Below are 19093 nucleotides of genomic sequence, written 5' to 3'. Positions count from 1 at the left end.
GCCTAATATACATTTTCCCATTCCTTTTATTTTAGCTTATGTATGTCATTATGTTTTAGGTGTGCACAAATAGCCCATGTCTAGCTTTTGTTTTTCACCCACCAAATATAAATAAACTTACTTACCTATTAAAGATAGTGATAGAAAACATAGACTATTGCTATATTTGGGCTTAATTTTTGCTTTCTTGTTGCTCCTGTTTATTTTTTCATGTTTGTTTTCTTCTGGTTTGGAAGTTATTCTTTCTATTTCTTTGTCATTCATACTGTCACTTTCCATGGCTTTTTGACCTTTTATGTTGCTGATGAGATGTTTTTCTTTTGCTTGGAATAGAGTAAAAACATGATAGATATTTATCTTCTGGAATAACATTCACTACATATTTGAGAATTGTGCTGTGTTCCTAATGACATAGAGTGTATATGTTGCTGTACTTCCTGCTCACAGAGAGTGTAGTGAAATCTTCATAAACTTTCTTTGGCATTTATATCCACAGAACTTGGCTGACCCTCCTTCTTCTTCCCCTTTCTCTTTCTTCATGATTTTTCTCCAGTAGCCTTTGAAAAGGAGCCTTAAATAGTGTTGACAGGAGTTGTAAGAGGTAGCGGGAAGGAAAATTCAATATATCAAGTCATGAAACCTCAGCTACCCAGTTCTATAAAGTTAATAGTTTTTAAGGGGAACCTATTTTTTTCTCTCTCTCCGTTTGTGTGACAGCTTTGTCCTGTGACATGTGCACCTTCAGCTGACTTTTAAAAGCCTGCTATTTTGGAGGTCATAATTTTGACTGATGGGCCTATAATTAGTAAGTGCTCATTAAGTACTCTGTCCTGAGTATTTCTGCGGGATGGTAGAGAGTGTTCTTAGCAGCTGCCAGGGTGATAACAGTCCTGCAAATTGGCATGACTCCAAAAGTAACCAAAGAACTTTATTAAGATTAAAAGTGAATGAATAGAGAAGCATAGGAGAAAATAGTGAAGACCTGAATCACTACATCTAAGGACCTCGTTAGCTTTGTTTTCTCCGTAGTGTTCAAAACTTGATACTCTCTCACTTTTCCTCCTACCTGTCTGAAGTCATGCCTGTCTCTACTGGCTCTTTGTCCCCCTCCTTCCGTGCTGCAGGTATTTTACATGTGTTGATATGGCGTCCTTTTCTCTCTTCCATGATCCTCCTTCACACAGAGCATTCTTTTCCAGTGGCTTCAAATATAAACTTTCTGTTGATGCCTCCCAAATCCACATCCCTGGCTTCTACCCAGACTCCAGTTCTACATTTTTAATTGCCTGCTGAATATTTTCTCCTAGAGGTCCTTCTGAAGCCTTGCTCAGTGCACCTAGAGTCAAACTCTTTTCTTAAAACCAACTTCCACACTCTACACCCCAGCAATTCTACTTCTATAATATAGCCGAAAGAAATGTGTGCACAGTGCACCAAAAGACATGTGTAAGAGTGTTCATGGAACATAATGCATTATGACCAAATGGAGATTGACCCAGGAATGCAAAGTTGGGTTAAAACTGGAAAATTCAGCAGTTGAATTCAACACATTAATAGCATAAAAGGGAGGAGAATCATGTGATCAATTCAATAGCTGTAGAAATTCAGTTGATAATATTAAACGTACTTTCATGGTAAAAACTCTTAGGAGAGTCTGAGAAAAGGAGATCATCCTTAGTCTCTAAAAGATCTACTGCAAACATACTAAATGATAAAATGTCGAAAACTTCCCTTGGAGATCAGGACCACGACAAGGGTGCCCCGATAACCACTACAATTCAACATTGTTCAGAGTGTTCTGGCCAGTGCACAAATCAAGAAAAAGGCATAAGAACTGGAAAGAAAGAAACAGAAAACTGTCATTATTTGCATGTGATATGATATATTCATAGAAAATCCAAATGTTTTGGCAGGAAATTGTTGGAATTAATAAGAGAATTTTAGCACAGGCCCTGGATATAAAAGTTCGGTACCCCCAAATCCAATACATTTCTCCATACCAGCAACAAAGAGAGCATGAAATTAATATAAAATACCAAGAAGTAAATCTATTAAAGAATATTCAAGACTTCTGCAGAAAAAAGGATAAAATCTTACTCAAACATAAAAGGAAAATAAGGAAGGGAAGAGCTATCTGGTAGTAAATATGAGCAAGAAAAATGCCCATCATCCCCAAATTCATTTCTAAATTTAATGTTCTTTCATAGATCTTGAAAAATTCAAGATCTGATTTTAAAATTCACATGGAGGACCCTCCTACACTATTGGTGGGATTGTAAATCGGTACAACCACTATGGAAAACAGTATGGAGGTACCTCAGAAAACTAAATATAGAACTATCATATGCCACAGCAATCCCACTCTTGGGCATATGTCCAGACAGAACTTTCATTGAAAAAGATACATGCACCCGTGTGTTTGTTGCAGCACTATTCACAATATCCAAGACATGGAAACAGCTTAAATGTCCGTTGACAGATGAATGGCTTAAGAAGATGTGGTATATATACATAATGGAATACTACTCAGCCATAAAAAAGAACAAAATAATGCCATTTGCAGCAGCGTGGATGGAACAAGATACTCTCATACTAAGTGAAGTAAGTCAGAAAGAGAAAGAGAAATACCATGTGATATCACATACCTGGAATTTAATATAAGGCACAAATGAACCCTTCCACAGAAAAGAAATGCATGGACTTGGAGAACAGGCTTGTGATTGCCGAGGGGGAGGGGGAAGGAGTGGGATGGACTGGGAGTCTGAGGTTAATAGATGCAAACTATTGCATTTGGAGTGACTAAGCAATGAGATCCTGCTGTATAGCACAGGGGACTAGATCCAGTCACTTGTGATGGAACATGATGGAAGTTAATGTGAGAAAAAGAATGTATGTGTATATATGTGTGACTGGGTTACTTTGCTGTACAGTAGGAATTGACAGAACACTGTAAAACAACTATAATGGAAAAGTAAAAATCATAAAAAAATAAAAACCACATGGAAATACAAAAGGCCAAGTATAGCCATTACCCTTTTGAAACAGAAGAATAAGGGAGAAGACTTGATCCATTGGATAAGAAGACTGCTACAAATCTGTAGTAATCAAGACAGTGTATTACTTTTTCAGGGATGGAAAAATAGACTGATGGAATAGAATGAATAACTCAGAAATGTACCCATGCATAAGGTCAATATTTGGCATATTTTCCAGTATAGAAATGTCAGTCCTTAGAATAAATATAGTACTGAGACAAGGGGTAACTGTAATTAAATTAAACCTCTATCTCACACTTTACCCCCAAATATATTCCACATATATTAAAAACCTGAAAATTAAAAAGTTCCTAGATAATAAGCTTTGGGCTTTGGGAAGACTTGTATAAATAAGACACAAAAGATGGCTAACCATAAGGAAAGGGAAAATATTGATAAATTCGATAATAACTTTGAGAACTTCTGTTTATTAAAGAACAGTGTAAAGAGTGAAAAGATAAGCCATAGAATTAGGGAAGGTATTTGCAACTCACAAAACTGATGAAACTTGTTTGTTTTGGTGTATTAAGAACTCTCATATATACATGGCCTGGGGAAAAGCTTGGGAGTGGCGCTGACAGACAAATTTGGGGAAAACCAAAACCAAGGAACTTTTACATCATTCGGTGCTTGAAAGTTTCAGAGGAATCTGCTGGACAGAGGCCCTTTGACAACATAGGGAAGAGAGGCATCATCTTAGTGAGACATAGTGTCTTAGTCATGTCCACTAGAAGCAGACCTCGAGACAGATTCTGGTGCTTGCTGATTATTGGAGGAATGCTCTCAAGAGAAATGTCATGATGGAAGTGGGATAGGGCAGGGGAAGGTGCTAGCCAAGGAGGTATTCTTAGTTTCAGCGTAGAACCCATAGGGAGTTCTGTAGTGTGAGTTATACCACAGAGCTGTTTCCCCTTGAGGTAAGGAGGCCAGAATTTCATACCCCTGTGGCATTTAGTCATTGCTGTGGGCTGTACCCCAAAGGTGAGGGTGGGCATAGCTTCCTGAGCAAAAGTGGCTCCTGCTCAGCTAGGGAAATTCTCCAAGGAAGGGGACATAGGTAAGCTGTTAGCAACTATCACACAGCATCTAGAGGGGTGGGTGAATTGGTCTGTAAAGGGCATCTCTGTGGAGCACCCGAAGTGAGAACTTGCTTAGCATGCATAAGTCAGTCTGAGTTCCCATGTGGCATGGACCTTATGTTGGAGCCAAGAAGCCTGCATGAGGCTGGTTGTCATAGGGCTCAGTGATCTGGAGCAAAAGATAAAGGGTGATCTCTGTTCCCAGGGGTGAGGAGGAGATTGTGACAGGGACTCAGAGGGATTTCTGTAGCCACAGGGAGAGAGCCAGTATTCTTCCTAGAACACAGACTGAGCCAAAAAACAAAACCAGAAACATCACAAGTTCACCAGCTGCTGACACTGACCTTAAGGCCAACAGGGGACAAAGCATAAGAGAATATAAGGACGTTTTCTCTGTAAAACCAGCATCATTTCCATCATTCAAGTTCTAGCCTTGAGAAGACCCTAGGGCTTGGAAATAAGTACCATCGGGGTTTGTGAAGAATAACATATTAGATTTTTAAGAAATAAAGAAACGACATTTACACTGCACATATGAATTGTAGTGTAAGTGAAATTTCAACACTCATTTTAAAATACCTTAAGGCCACTAAATTGTTATATTCAAACACATAAATGGATTAAACAAAAGTTTGACCTTTGACAAGATCGTAAACCCTTTGAGAGCAAAGTGGTGGAACCCACACACTGAAGTATTAGATAATTCCATTTTTTCTTTTTTAAATTTTTTACTGATTTATTTTTTTAGGGCCGCACCTGCAGCATATGAAAGTTCCCAGACTAGGGGTCAAGCCACAGCAACAAGGATCCGACCTGCGTCTATGATCTATGCCACAGTTCATGGCATTGACGAATCCTTAACCCACTGAGCGAGGCCAGGGATTAAACCCACATTTTTATGGATCTAGTTGGGTTTGTAACCCGCTGAACCACAATGGGAACTCAGATAATTCCATTTTATCTCATTATTTCCTCTAATGAGATCTAAAGCTCTCTTTTGTTTCAACACACACGTGTTACCAAGGGGCACTGCTAAAAGTCAAAAGACACTGCAGAAAAAGACAACGTGACTATAAGTTGTATTCAGATGTCTGCTACTGATTTAGAGAAAAATTAGTTCAGACCCACGCTTCACACCACAATGCCAAATGAATAAAATATACATGACATTAATTCATAAGGAAAACATTGAACTTTATGAGGTCTCTGCCATTCTTGATAAGTTTTATAAACTTTAAAGTGAAAAAACCAAAATGGACAAATTGGGAGTACATAGATTTTTTTTAAACTTTATATATAAGAAACTGAAAAACAGAGGAAGCATTTTTTAAACAAATATGGAAAACATGGGTTTAATATCTTAGGTAAATTCAAAGGAAAACATTAGCATCCCTAAAGTTAAGAAAAAGACTGGCAATTCCAAATGCGGATCTATGCTAAGCAAAAAGATATGGGAAAGTATTAAACTTTTTATTACAATCTTAAATACTTATTGAGCATCTGCTGTGAGCCAGAGGCAGTTCTAGGTACTAGTCATCAAAGAATACAAATCAAATTACTAATTTGTTACTAGCAAAACTGATACTTTTACACATTGCTGATGGAAGTAAAATTACACCATCTCAGTAGAATATGGCCATACCTATGAGGCGATAGTATTATTTTAAATCAGGAATTCTACATTTGGAAACATATCTCCAAAGGAAAAAATAATCCCAAGAAGGGAAGAAAACATATGACTGAAGATGTCATCGCATTGTATTTTATAAAGAGAGGAAAAAAATATATGAAAGCACTTTTTTTTTTTTGTCTTTTTGCCATTTCTTGGGCCGCTCCTGCAGCATATGGAGGTTCCCAGGCTAGGGGTCTCATCAGAGCTGTAGCCGCCAGCCTACGCCAGAGCCACAGCAACTCGGGATCCGAGCCGCGTCTGCAACCTACACCACAGCTGACGGCAACGCCGGATCGTTAACCCACTGAGCAAGGGCAGGGATCGAACCCGCAACCTCGTGGTTCCTAGTCGGGTTCGTTAACCACTGCGCCACGACGGGAACTCCCTGAAAGCACATTTTAATGCACGGCTTCCCAAATTAATTTTTCTATAGAATCTTTTTTTCATAGACTATCGAGCAATATTAAGTTGCTTGAGAATATGCCTTCTGGAAGAAGGGGGACCATCATTTTGGTAATCTTCCTGTTAGGGTTATAGAGTTAATGATGTGGTTCATTTGGCAATAAAGGTTTCAGTTAGTTGGGTGAAAAGTTTGGAGCTCAGGCAGGCACTAGCCTCTCACCTAGAAGAGAGAGCTTCTCGAATATAAAGAGGGCAAGGTCCCTTGATTATGCACTTTTCAAGATTTTCTGAGGTGTGAGCATCTTATGTGACTTTCACTAAGGCTAGATGACAGCTGCAACCTACCTACTGGACCCAGGTCCTGAACTTCTTAGAGAGAAGGAGAGTGAAACTCTTATTTCATAGAGACTAAGACATTTGTAGAAAGGACAAGATCCCCTTTCCACTAGAGAGTTCAGAAAGCAGGGCAAACTACCTGGTTGGGTCTCAGAATGAATGATCTCAAAGCAATGGCGCTCACTGGGAGCTCTCCAAGGTTCTGAACCCCTGTCCAGCCTAATAGAACCTTTCTGTCGGTAGTGTCTCTCGCCTAAAGGATGCACTATCTCTGCTTGCCTTGGCACTTGCTCTCTGGCCTATGACTTCCTGACACAATCTGTCTGTGACTATACCTAATGGAACTTCAGTCACTGTCTGCTTTCTGCACGTCCTGGCAGCTCCATGTATCAGTTTCCTGCTAAAGAAAGTCTATTTGAGGTTATGTCAGTAGGAGAGAATATATGCTTTATTCACTCTTGGCTGTACTATCAGGAAGGGAGGGAACACGGGAAAGGTTATTTTCACATATGAGTCCTTTTAGATCAGTAAAACTTGGTATCTGTTACTGTATGTGGTTGTTTCTGGGATGCTTGAGAAAGTAACTATTAGAAGAGCACATGGAGGAAACAAAAAGAGGAGACCATCAGCAGCATTTCATAATTTGACTGCCTTGCTGGAAGGTTACTAGGACGAAAGTAAGGGGAAATACCAATCTCCATTCAAGCCTAATTTCCTTTTTAAAATATTTAAAAAATTTTTCTTGTGGTATAGTTGGTTTACAAGGTTGTATTAGCTTCAGGTTTACGGCAAAGTGAATCAGTTATACATACACATAGATCTATTCTTTTTTCCCATATCAAGCCTAATTCCTTGCCAGGATCCTTAAGATGCTTATGACCTCCCAGACAATAAAAGTACCATAGGTTTCGTAATGTGTGGAAGTTCTGTCGTCTTTGACATTCTTCCCTGGACTGGTTACCTTTGGAAATGGGGTATCTGTTGTGATCATTGTATATGACATCCAATTATTCACACATAAACATGGACATACACACACAGCTTCTTTTTAATTTTTCTGAGGCCCTTCATGCTCAGAAGCCTGAAGCTTCTGTTTCCTCTAACTCTCCAAACAAGCAAACTAAAAAGAAAAAAGAAAGAAAGAAAAAACCCTCCTCCAGCTTCATCTCAGCTTTGCCATGAAGCAGAGGACCTGATATGATTGCATTATGCTTACACACTCAGCAACATGCCAGTGATTTCTGAACACTGATCACTCTTTAGTTTCATTATGTTTGACCTGAAGCTAGTACCAGCCATCTCAGAAGGGCTGTTATTTAAGCAAACATCACTCAGCCATTTGTGACTGAGGCATTGGATCATGCCGAACTGTAAGATTTCTTATCGGAATGAAAGGAAATAATAAGAATCACAATAGCAAGGGACATACTTTGAGACCCAGCTTGGTTTTCTGAAAGGAGAAAAAGAAAGCCATTTGTTTGAAACTCCAGGGCCTTAGGGTAGTTCACCAGAGCACACTAAGCCTTAGGAATAATGTCTAATTTATCTTGGAGCAGACTGAACTCACAGCTTAAAAATTCAAAGCAAAGATTGCTCTATTCTCAATATGTATAAAATAACTGAATGTGAACATGACCTAAAGGAAATTAGACTGTACATAATCACGCGTTCTGGTGCAGTGTGGTATTAACTCGAAAATACTGAGCCTTGGGTTTTGTGGAAGGAAATATAAATTGGGATGTAAAATGAAGCAGAGAAAGAGATGCCTTTGGAAATACGAACTGCTGTAAAATGAAAGCAGTGTCTAATCAAATAAGGGCCTTCTGCAAATAGACTGTCCCTCACACCTAGGTATCTTGGCTATTTATCTCTTATCAGGAGAAAAAAATGGGTCAGGGAATTATACCAAAGCATATCACCTTCAGCTGGACAAACTTTGAAAGAATTAAAAAACAGCCTCCTGTTTTCTAATGCGTCTCAGTGGGCACATTAAAAAAAAAAAAAAAAAAAAAAACTAAACTGAAAAGTAAACTCCTTCTACCAGCTATTTCCTAGCTACATACCTACTTGGATTTCATTCTCGTCTGTGTTCTGTTCATCCTGTGTGTCTCATGAAGCCGTGCACGTTGATGCCAAAACTAAGCATGCTGAAACTGCTGGAGTCCTGGGCAGATGAGACCCACCATTTTATTGACTGATTGCTTGCATTAGTAAAGAGGAGACGATTTTTTTCTTCCAAAAGAATTTGAGTATTGATAGGTTATGCTTGGAACAGAAGTTTCCCCCTTTTCAGGACAATACATCTGTATCTTTCTAGATATTGTGAAGAGGGAGACATGGGGAAATGCAAAGACAGTATGAGAGAGTAGAGGAAGAACTGTGTTTCAGGGGGTTCAGGAAACCTGGAATCTTACTGAATCCAGGACCTCAGCAAGTGGCTGATCCTTCTGAGTCTCTGTTTTCCCATTTGCGAAATAATAAACAATTGAGAGGCAGAGTGGTATATTGGATAAGTACACTTAATCCAGAGAGATTGCCAGGGTTCAAATTTTGGCCCTGCTGTTGTTACCTGGAACACCTTTGTGCCTCGAGGTTGTTGGTTTTTATTTCTGATTTTACAGCTAGTTGAAGCTTGAACTGTATTGCTGGTTGAAGCATGTTCCATTTTATTTTTTAAAAATTAATAAACTTTTATTTTTATTTTTTTGTCATTTATTTATATATATATTTTTTTCTACTGTACAGTGTGGTGACCCAGTTACACATACATGTATACATTCTTTTTTCTCACATTACATGTGCCGTCATAAGTGACTAGACAGAGTTCCCGGTGCTACACAGCAGGATCCCGCTGCTCCTCCATCCTTAAGGCTACATTCTGCATCTCTTTACCCCAAGCTCCCAGTCCCCCCGACTCCCTCCCCTTCCCCCTTGGCAACCACAAGTCTATTCTCCAAGTCCATGATTTTCTTTGATATCACTTCTATCTGGAATCTAATATACGGCACAAAGGAATCTTTCCAAAGAAAAACTTTTATTTTTATAGGGAAATTTTAGTTTCACGGAAAAACTGAGTGGAAAGTGTAAAGTTCCTATATACCCCCAGGCCCCATACATGCTCAGCCTCTCCCACTATCAACAATCAGTGTTGCAGTCAGTGAACCTACTTTGATGCACCATAATCACCCAAAGACCGCAGTTTACATTAGGGTTCACTTTTTGTGTTATTCCATGGGTTTGGACAAATGTATAATGATGTGTATCCATCACTGTAGTATCATACAGAGTAGTTTCACTGCCCCCAAAATTCTCTGTGCTCTGTCTACTCGTTCATCTCACCACCAACCCCCGGCAACCACGTATCTCTTTACTGTCTCCATAGTTTTGCCTTTTCCAGAATGACATATAGGTGGCATTATACAGTATGTAGCCTTTTCAGATTGGTTGCTTTTACCTTTTTTTTTTTTTTTTTTTTGTCTCTTTAGGGCCACACCCATGGCACATGGAGACTCCCAGGCTAGGTGTCCAATCGGAGCTGTAGCTGCCGGCCTACGCCACAGCCAAAGCAACGCAGGGTCCGAGCCACATCTGTGACCTATACCACAGCTCATGGCAACGCCAGATCTTTAACCCAATGAGCGAAGCCAGGGATCGAACCCGCGTACTCCTGAATACTAGTCAGATTCGTTACTGCCGAGCCACAGTGGGAACCCCTTCATTTACTTTTTAATATGTATTGAGTTTCTTCCATGTTTTTTCATGGCTTAATAGCTCATTTTTTCTTTAATACTGAATAATGTTCTGTTGTCTGGATGTACCAGTTTATTTATACGCTCACTCTCTAAAGGGTGTTTTGTCTGCTGCCAAGTTTTGGCACTTATGAATGAAACTACCATAAACGTCTGTGTACAGGTTTTTGTGTGGACGTAAGTTTCCAGTTCATGTGGTTAAATACCAAGGAGCACGGTTGCTAGATCATATGGTAAGAGTAATTTTAGTTTAATTTTTTAAAAAAATAGATTTATTAAGTGTGAGATTTGGTAGATTGTGTCTCTAAGGAATTGGCCCATTTCCTCTAAGTGATCAGATCGGTGGGCATAGAGTTATCCTTAATATTTCTTTATCTTCCTTTTTTTGGCCATGCCCATGGCATGCAAAAGTTCATGGGTTAGAGATTGAACCTGTGCTACAGTGGTGACAACGCTGGATCCTTAACGTGCTAGGCCACCAGAGAACTTCATCCTTTTCTTCCTTTTAATGATCATGAGCTTTTAAGTGATGTTCCCTCTTCCATTTCTGGTACCACTAACTTGTATCTACTCTTTTTTCTTAGCCTGGCTAGAGGCTTATTGATTTTATTGATCTTCTCAAAGAAACAGCTTTTGGGAGTTCCCATCATGGCTCAGCGGTTAACGAACCCAGCTAGTATCCATGAGGATGTGGGTTCGATTCCTGGCCTCACTCAGTGGGTTAAGGATCCAGTGTTGCCATGAGCTGTGGCATAGGTTGCAGATGTGGCTTGGATTCCTTGTTGCTGTGGCTGTGTCATAGGCTGGCAGCTGCAGCTCTGATTTGACCCCTAGCCTGGGAACCTCCATATGCCATGGGTGAGGCCCTTTAAAAAAAAAAAAAAAAAAAGAAAGAAAGAAATAGCTTTTGGTCTTGTTGATTTTCTGTATTGATTTCCTCATTTCAATTTAAATGATTTCTGCTTGAATTTTATTTGGCCACACCCACAGCATGCAGAAATTCCTGGGCCAGGGATTGAACCTGCACCATAGTGCTCACCAAAGCCTCAACAGTGATGCCAGGTCCTTAACCTGCTAGGCCACCAGGGAACTCCTTGAATTTTTATTATTTCTTTTCTTCTGTTTACTTTGAATTTGATTTGCATTTCTTTTTTAGTTTCCTAAGGTGGAAGCCTAGATTATTGACTTTATATCTTTCTTCTTTTTTTAATAGAGGCATTCATTGCTATACATTTCCCTTTAAGCATTATTTTCACTGTATCCTTCAGATTTTGATGAGTTATATTTTTGCTATTATTTAGTTCAAAATATTTTAGAATTTCTCTTGCAGTTTTTTCTTTGGCTTATATTAATTAGAAGTGTATTGTTAAAATCACCAAGAATTTTGGTATGTCCCAGGTGTCTTTCTGCCACTGATTTCTACGTAAATTCCATTGTGGTTTGAGCATACACATTGTATGATTTCCATTCTTTTAAATTTATTAAGGTGTTTTTTGTGGTCCAGAATGTGGTCTGTCTTGGCGAATGTTCCTTGTGAGCTTGAGAAGAATGTGTATTCTGAATATTGTTGGATGAAGTTGTCTATAGATGTCAGTGAAATCCAGTTAATTGGTTATGCTGTTCAGTTCAATGACGTCCTTACTATATTTTCCACCTGCTGGATCTGTTTCTGATACAAGGGTGTTGAAGTCTCCACTTACACCAGTGTATTTATCTCTCTTTCCTTGCAGTTCTTTTTTTGCCTCACGTATTTTGACACTCTATTGTTAGGTTCATACATATGATACCTTCTTGGTGAATTGACCCTTTTTAAATTATATAATGCCTCTCTTTATCCTCAGTGACTTTTCTTGCTCTGAAGTCTGCTCTGTCTCAGATTAATATGGCTACTCCTGTTTTCTTTTGATTATTAGTGTTAGCATGGTATATCTTTCTCTATTCATTTACTTTTCTTTTCTTTTCTTTTTTTTTTTTTTGTCTTTTTGCCATTTCTTGGGCCGTTCCCGCGGCATATGGAGGTTCCCAGGCTAGGGGTCCAATCGGAGCTGTAGCCGCCAGCCTACGCCAGAGCCACAGCAACGCGGGATCCGAGCCTCGTCTGCGACCTACACCACAGCTCACGGCAACGCTGGATCATTAACCCACTGAGCAAGGGCAGGGACCGAACCCGCAACCTCATGGTTCCTAGTCAGATTTGTTAACCACTGCGCCACGACAGGAACTCCTCATTTACTTTTCTGTGTGTGTCATTATATTTAAAGTGGGTTACTTGTAGACATACAGTCGAGTCGTGTTTTTTGACTCACTTTGACAATCTTGGTCTTTTAATTGGTGTATTTAGACCATTGATGTTTAAAAGTGATCATTGATATAGTTGGATGACTATCTACCATATTTGTTACTATTTTCTGTTTGTTGCCCTTATTCTTCTCTCTTCTTTTTGTCTTCCACACTTTTTCTGCTTTTGTGGTTTTAACTGAGCACTTTGTATGATTCCATTTCCTCTCATTTTTAGCATATCACTTATACTTCTTATGTACTTTTTTGGTGGTTTCTCTAGAGTTTGCAGTATACATTTACAACAAATATGAATCCCCCTTTTTTCTTTCTTTTCTTTTTTCTTTTTGCCGTTTCTTGGGCTGCTCCCGTGGCATATGGAGGTTCCCAGGCTAGGGGTCTAATCGGAGCTGTAGCCACTGGCCTACGCCAGAGCCACAGCAACGCGGGATCCGAGCCGCGTCTGCAGCCTACACCACAGCTCACGGCAATGCTGGATCCTTAACCCACTGAGCAAGGCCAGGGATTGAACCTGCAACCTCATGGTTCCTAGTCGGATTTGTTAACCACTGAGCCACGATGGGGACTCCTGAATCCACTTTCAAATAACACCATGCCACTTCATGGGTAGTACAGGTAAGTTATAACAACAAAATAATCCTAATTCCTCCCTGCCATCCCTTGTATCATTACTGTTATTCATTTCATTTATACAAAGAAAACGTGTGTATATAAAAGCATGCACAGTAATTGAATACATTATTGCTATTATTATTTTGAACAAACTGTTATCTGTTAGAGCAATTAAGCGTAAGAAAAATTAAAGCTTTTATTTTGCTTTCTTTTATTCATTCTCTGATGCTCTTCCTTTCTTATGTAGGACCATGTTTCTGACCTGTATCATTTTCATTCTCTCTAAAGAACTTCTTGTAACATTTCTTGCAAGGCAGGTCTTTTGCAACAAATTCCCCCAATTTTTATTTTAGAAAATCTTTATTTTTCCTCACTTTTGAGGGATAATTACAAAGGTTATAGATTTCTAGGTTGGTATATTTCTTCTCTTAACACTTCAAATATTTCACTCTATTCTTGATTGCATGGTTTATGAGAAATCAGATGTAGTTCTTATCCTTGCTTCTGTATTGGTAAGATATTTTTTCCCTCTGTCTTCTTTCAATAATTTTTTCTTTATCTTTGACTTTCTGCAGTTTGAATACTCTAGGCCTACATGTAGTTTTTTTTTTCTTTTTGTTTGGCATTTATCCTGCTTGGTGTTCTCTGAGCTTCCTGGGCCTGTGGTTTGGTGTCTGACATGTGCTTTAGTTAATCCGTCCGTAAAGTGGGGATTATGATAGTAGCTGTTTCCTGAGGTAATTGTGGGAACGAAGATTAATACATGGCAAGCACTTAGAAGGGTACATGCAATGTAGTTAGTACTACGTAAGTGTTTTCTAATATTTCATAGATACTTGCTAAGCAACAAGCTAAGTCATTTTCATACAGGATCTTGTTTCTTCTTCACAGCAATCCTATCCTCAGGAGGTACCTGTTATTATCCCATTTTATAGATGGCGAGACTGAAGGCTTAAAGACATTAAATGTCTTGTCTGTGCTCACACAGCTAGTTACGTGGCAGGTCTTGAAGTCCTGCTCAGATCTATCTGATTGCCAAAATCATGTGTTAAATTATCAAGGAGTAGCACCTCAGAAGGAGGTTCAGTGCTAGTTAACCTCTATGATCCTTTTCAGAACTGAAATTCTACTGTGTGAAGTTTGAAGTAATGCCAGAGTAATACTGTGTAAAGTGCACAGGCTTGGGCGTTTACGCAAATCGGCATACCTCTGCTTCCCCTGCTGTGACAGGAAGCTAATCCACCTCCCTTTCTTAGCGGGTTGTTTTGAGCATTAAGAGAGCTGCCGTATGTAAAACATCTTGCACGGTGCTTTGTAAGTGGTATTGGCACAGTCTAGGTGCTCAGAAATTTGGATGATAATTATAAGTTAAAAATCTTTTCCAGTAGTTACATTATTGGAAGGAGTCATGAGATGCTTTGATTTAGAGGCCCCCCCCCCCCCGGCTGTCTAGGCAGGAGGACATATGGTAAAAAAACTGCTGATGTAGGACTTGGCTAAAAGAAGTCAGAATAACTTGCATAACAGAACGCAACTCTTGGGCTGCACAGAAGCCTTCCTGGGCAAGAAGCTGACATGACTCTGGTATGCGGAGCCCTGCCCTTCCTTCCCTCCCTTCCCTTCCTTCCCTTCCTTCCCTCCCCCTCCCCTCCGTTTTCCCTTCCCTTTCCTTCCCTTGGCACATGGAAGTTCCTGAGCTAGGGGTTGAATTGGAGCTGCAGCTGCTGGCCTGCACCACAGCTTATAGCAATGCCCGATCCTTAACCCACTGAGAGAGGCCAGGGATCAGACCCGCATATGCATGGAGACAATGTCGCGTCCTTAACCTGCTGAGCCACGATGGAAACTCCCTGGAGGTTTTATTTCTAATGCTGATAATCATAAGAGAATTGGGACACTCTTGGGCATTATGGCAAAGCTTTTATTTATGATAAATCTCATTCAGAGGAAGATTAAATTGGAGTGAATATTCCCAACATGGTTGGTCCTGATTAGAGAGCGAGCAGATGGCCTTTAAGCAGGACATCAGCCATGCCAGGCAGCGTTAGGACTGCCTGCTTTCTGAGCTTTGCGGAGTGAAAGGGCTGCCACAGTGATGTGATTTGGGTATGACATTTCTTAGAGTAGCATAAAGGGATATATGATTGTTAGAATCAGAGTTGACAGCTGCTGTGGGGGCCAGACCTATGGGGCATGGTGAAGGGGGGAAAATTTCTGCCTCTCGCATTTCTGTGTGTGTGTGTGTGTGTGTGTGTGTGTGTGTGTGTGTGTGTACTCTTCTATTACGGCTTTTTCAATCTCTTTTAAAGAAACAGAGGGATTAAAAGTAGCAATTCTACTCCCTTTCTTTGGCTGCCCAAGCAGCCCCACCTCCAAAAATGTGAATTATAACCTCAAAGCCCCTTGGTAGCCTTCTCCAATAGTCCCTGTTCCTCTCACAATACATTTTGCAATGCCACTGTTTGGGGCTTCAAATCTTTTAGTCAATAAGCATGGCTGGAAGGCATATTTTGTAGCCAGCACTGTGTTATGACGTGAGGATTCAAGAAGAATGATAGAGTTGAATGGGAAAGCTTAGGGGATAGGTGTGTTTAAACAGATGAGTATAGCACTATGTAATGGGCCGTGAGAGGAGTGCCTTAATTTGGGTTTCTCCCAAAGCACACCTGTGCAATAAGGATTTGGGTGCAAGTAATTTATTTGGGAAGTGATGCCAGGAAACACTGGTAGAAAAGATCAGGGAATTGGGGCAGGGAGCTGGTCACGGGAGTATTTTTAAACTAGTTAGTATCATAGGCAGCTAGGGTTCAGGATCTCTGGGGAACTCTGGGAGCCGGTGTAAATGTGCTTCATTTTCCCAATCAAGGGGCCACACAGCTGGGGCAGTTATCCATCAGATCCCTCCTCATCGTTGTTTGAAGTCTGCCTGGAGGGTCATTAACTCCGTAGCACTCCTCCTGAGCACATGGCTAAGTGTGCTCCAGTGGGCCACTATACAGCCCCAGGTAGAGACACAGGTGTTCATAGCAAGCAGCCTTCTGTGTCTCCCTTGTCTTAGTGAAAGCATCTCTTCCAAGGAGATGTGGGCAGAGCCCCAGCAGCAGCTGCTAAAAGTGGTCTGTTGGGACTACAAGGAAGGCACACAGAAAGGATTAGCTAGTCCTGGTTTGGGTGACCAACAAAGATTTCATAGAGAAGAGCTTTCCAGGCCCGAACAAAGGCATGAAGTGTTTGGAAGAATGCAGTGAATTCAACATGACTGGTGTGGATGCAGTCAGGGAGAGAGCTCGGATTGTGGGAAAAGACAGTGCTGGTGAGCAGGCCAGGACCAGCTCTAGGAAACCTGCATGACAAGCTACACTCCAGACGCTACTGGAGATGCAAAGAAAGCCCCATCTCTAAGAGGGCTTGTGCCATGGCCACATTGGCTTTTTAGAAAGATCAGTGTAGCTATGGTTGGAAGGACCTGTGGCTGCTCCTTCCTGTCTGCTTCCTGGGTGTTTCATGTCTGTTTCCTATTTCTGGGAGCATTGCACCACCACTAATTCATTCTCATCCAGTTTGCAGTTTTCCCAACACTCTCATGATCAGCCTCATTGTGTTCCCTCAGAGATGGGTGGTGTCTCCTCTATGGGGATCTGGGTCACAACCACGCAGGGTTCCTCCTCCAGGCTGCTAGGTTCTGATAACTTCAACCTCTTCCCTTTGTTCCTCCATATCCTGGGGTGGCCACTGATTCCTATGTTACCTCAGCATTCCCCGTCTTTCTTTTGAGATCTCCAAAGCCTGTTTTCAGCAATTTCACCTCCCATCCCTGGTTTACCTCCGCTGAAATAACTGTAGTGCTTTGTCTTTCTGTCTGGATCCTAGCTGATGCAAGGAGGCACACCGATGGAGACTAACTGGTGAATGGGCTTGGCTTGGAGACCATGAGTTTGCATCCACCCACTTGTTTGATTTTCCCCAAAGCTCTCAGTAGCCAGGACATAGGCACAGAGAAGGCAGATCATTGGGCTCATCAGACGTTGGGGTTTGAAGAGGAAGATGTTCAAGAGGGCACATGGCATCAGAGGCAGTCAGACTAGATAGTATAGCAGCAGCAGCAGCAGAAGCAGTAGCAATAATAATAATAGAAGCGCTTGTTTACTGTGTGCCAGGCACTGTTTTACGTGCTTTATGTTTACTATTATTTAACTTATCCCCGTGGAGATACATATATACTTTTATTCTCCATTCTACAGTTGAGGACACCAAGGCACCGAGAGGCTAAGTAATGTGCCCAAGGTCCAATAACTAGTAGGGGACAAGGTCAATATTTGAACCCGGCAGTCTGCCCCCATGGTTTGGGCTCATCCTCATTACAAGGGGTGAATTTCCTGTCCTACGGTTCTGATTCCACAGATATATGACTTCATGTCTGTCTGTCTGTTTGTTTTGACTTCATGTCTTTTTGACAATCTGTGTCTTGGATGTAAGGTTTTAGTGATGATGACACATTTCTGAGAAGCCCTTTGCAGGAAATCAGAGAAAGCTGAGCTTAATCTACAAAGATGAGACTAAAGAGAAAGCTGGAATAAAAGGCATGGACTGCTAGGGGCATGGAGCTCCTCTTCTGCAAAAGCACAGACGGAAACAAGACAGAGGAGGTGAGAGTTTATCATTCTCTGAAAGCTTAATTAGGTCATTGGCGAGGACAGAATATTAAAAAAAAAAATCCCATCAGCTAAAGACCTGTGGGATTTAATTCCCTCATTCCTGTTCCTTAGTCTTAGAATAAATGAAGCCTTTTCCTAGTTACAAAAATGTTGAAAAATGATTGATTGTCCTAATGAGGAAAGCGAACAGCTGCCTGAACAGCAGATGTAACTTTTATAATCATTTCCCCTTCATTGGTTTTCTCCCTAACGACCCCGGCACTGATGATAGTATTTAAGAAGGAGGGTGTGTGATGGGCAGAGGCCTGGAATGATCAGGAAGCTTGGGCAAAGAAGAAAATGGTTGGCTGCATTTCCAACAAGCCCGGAGTTACGGATGTTCATCAGGCTGGTTGAAGACAGCAGAACTAGAGTTTGTGGCAACCAAGTATCCCAGGTTTGAGGGCCAGACCTGACTGGAGAAAAGCCCCTTCCAGCTGCCATGTGGACTTATATATGCTCTAACTTCCCTAAGGCTAGGGTGAACTGACTTGCAGAAAGAAACTTCCCCGCCAGGGGACATGGAGCCGAAAGTCTGCAGAGAAACTGAAACGTGATCGTGTAGGCAGCAGGTGTGGTGGTTAGGAACATGGGCTCTGGCGGCACATGCCGTATTCAGATCCTGACTCTGCCATTTACCAGCTGTGTGACTACGGGTAGGTCACCTAACTGCTCTGGGCCTTGGTTTGCCGTTGTGTGACCTTGGGCCAGTTTCTTAACCTCTCTGTGCATTATTTTATACTTTCCTAATCTGTAAAATAAGGATGATAAGAATATTGATTTCATGGGCTTATTGAAGGGATTAAGCAAGTAAATGTAAAGCCCTCAGAACAGGCACGGCACGTAGCAAGTCTATGTATATGCTTCTTAAATATCATAAGTGACCTGCCTTGGGCAAAGCTGTGAATCAGCAAGTTCTTCCGCCACCCGCAAAAGTTGGAGGCAGCCAGAGTTCCTATCATGGCGCAGTGGAAACGAATCTGACGAGGAGCCACGAGGTTGCGGCTTCCATCCCTGGCCTCACTTAACGGGTTAAGGATTCGGTGTTTCCGTGAGTTGTGGTGTAGATCGCATCTGTGGCTCGGATTGGCTGTGGCTGTGGCTGTGACTGTGGCCTAGTCTGGGAACCTCCATATGCTGTGGGTGCGGCCCTAAAAAGCAAAAAAAAAAAAAAAAAAAAAAAGTATGATGCAGCCAAGTTAGTCTTCAGTGTCAT

The 19093-nt window shown here is 41.1% G+C and overlaps 1 protein-coding gene across 1 annotated transcript in view; it reads left to right on the top strand.

Annotated features, from left to right (window-relative positions):
- The window catches only part of RAI2 (retinoic acid induced 2), a 378829-nt gene that overhangs the window by 14104 nt on the left and 345632 nt on the right, over positions 1-19093 (top strand). The window lies entirely within an intron of this gene.

Source organism: Phacochoerus africanus, chromosome X (assembly GCF_016906955.1).
Source record: "Phacochoerus africanus isolate WHEZ1 chromosome X, ROS_Pafr_v1, whole genome shotgun sequence".
Lineage (NCBI taxonomy): Eukaryota > Metazoa > Chordata > Mammalia > Artiodactyla > Suidae > Phacochoerus > Phacochoerus africanus.
The sequence above is the reverse complement of the archived record's forward strand: the minus strand, read 5'-3'. Positions and strand labels throughout refer to the sequence as shown.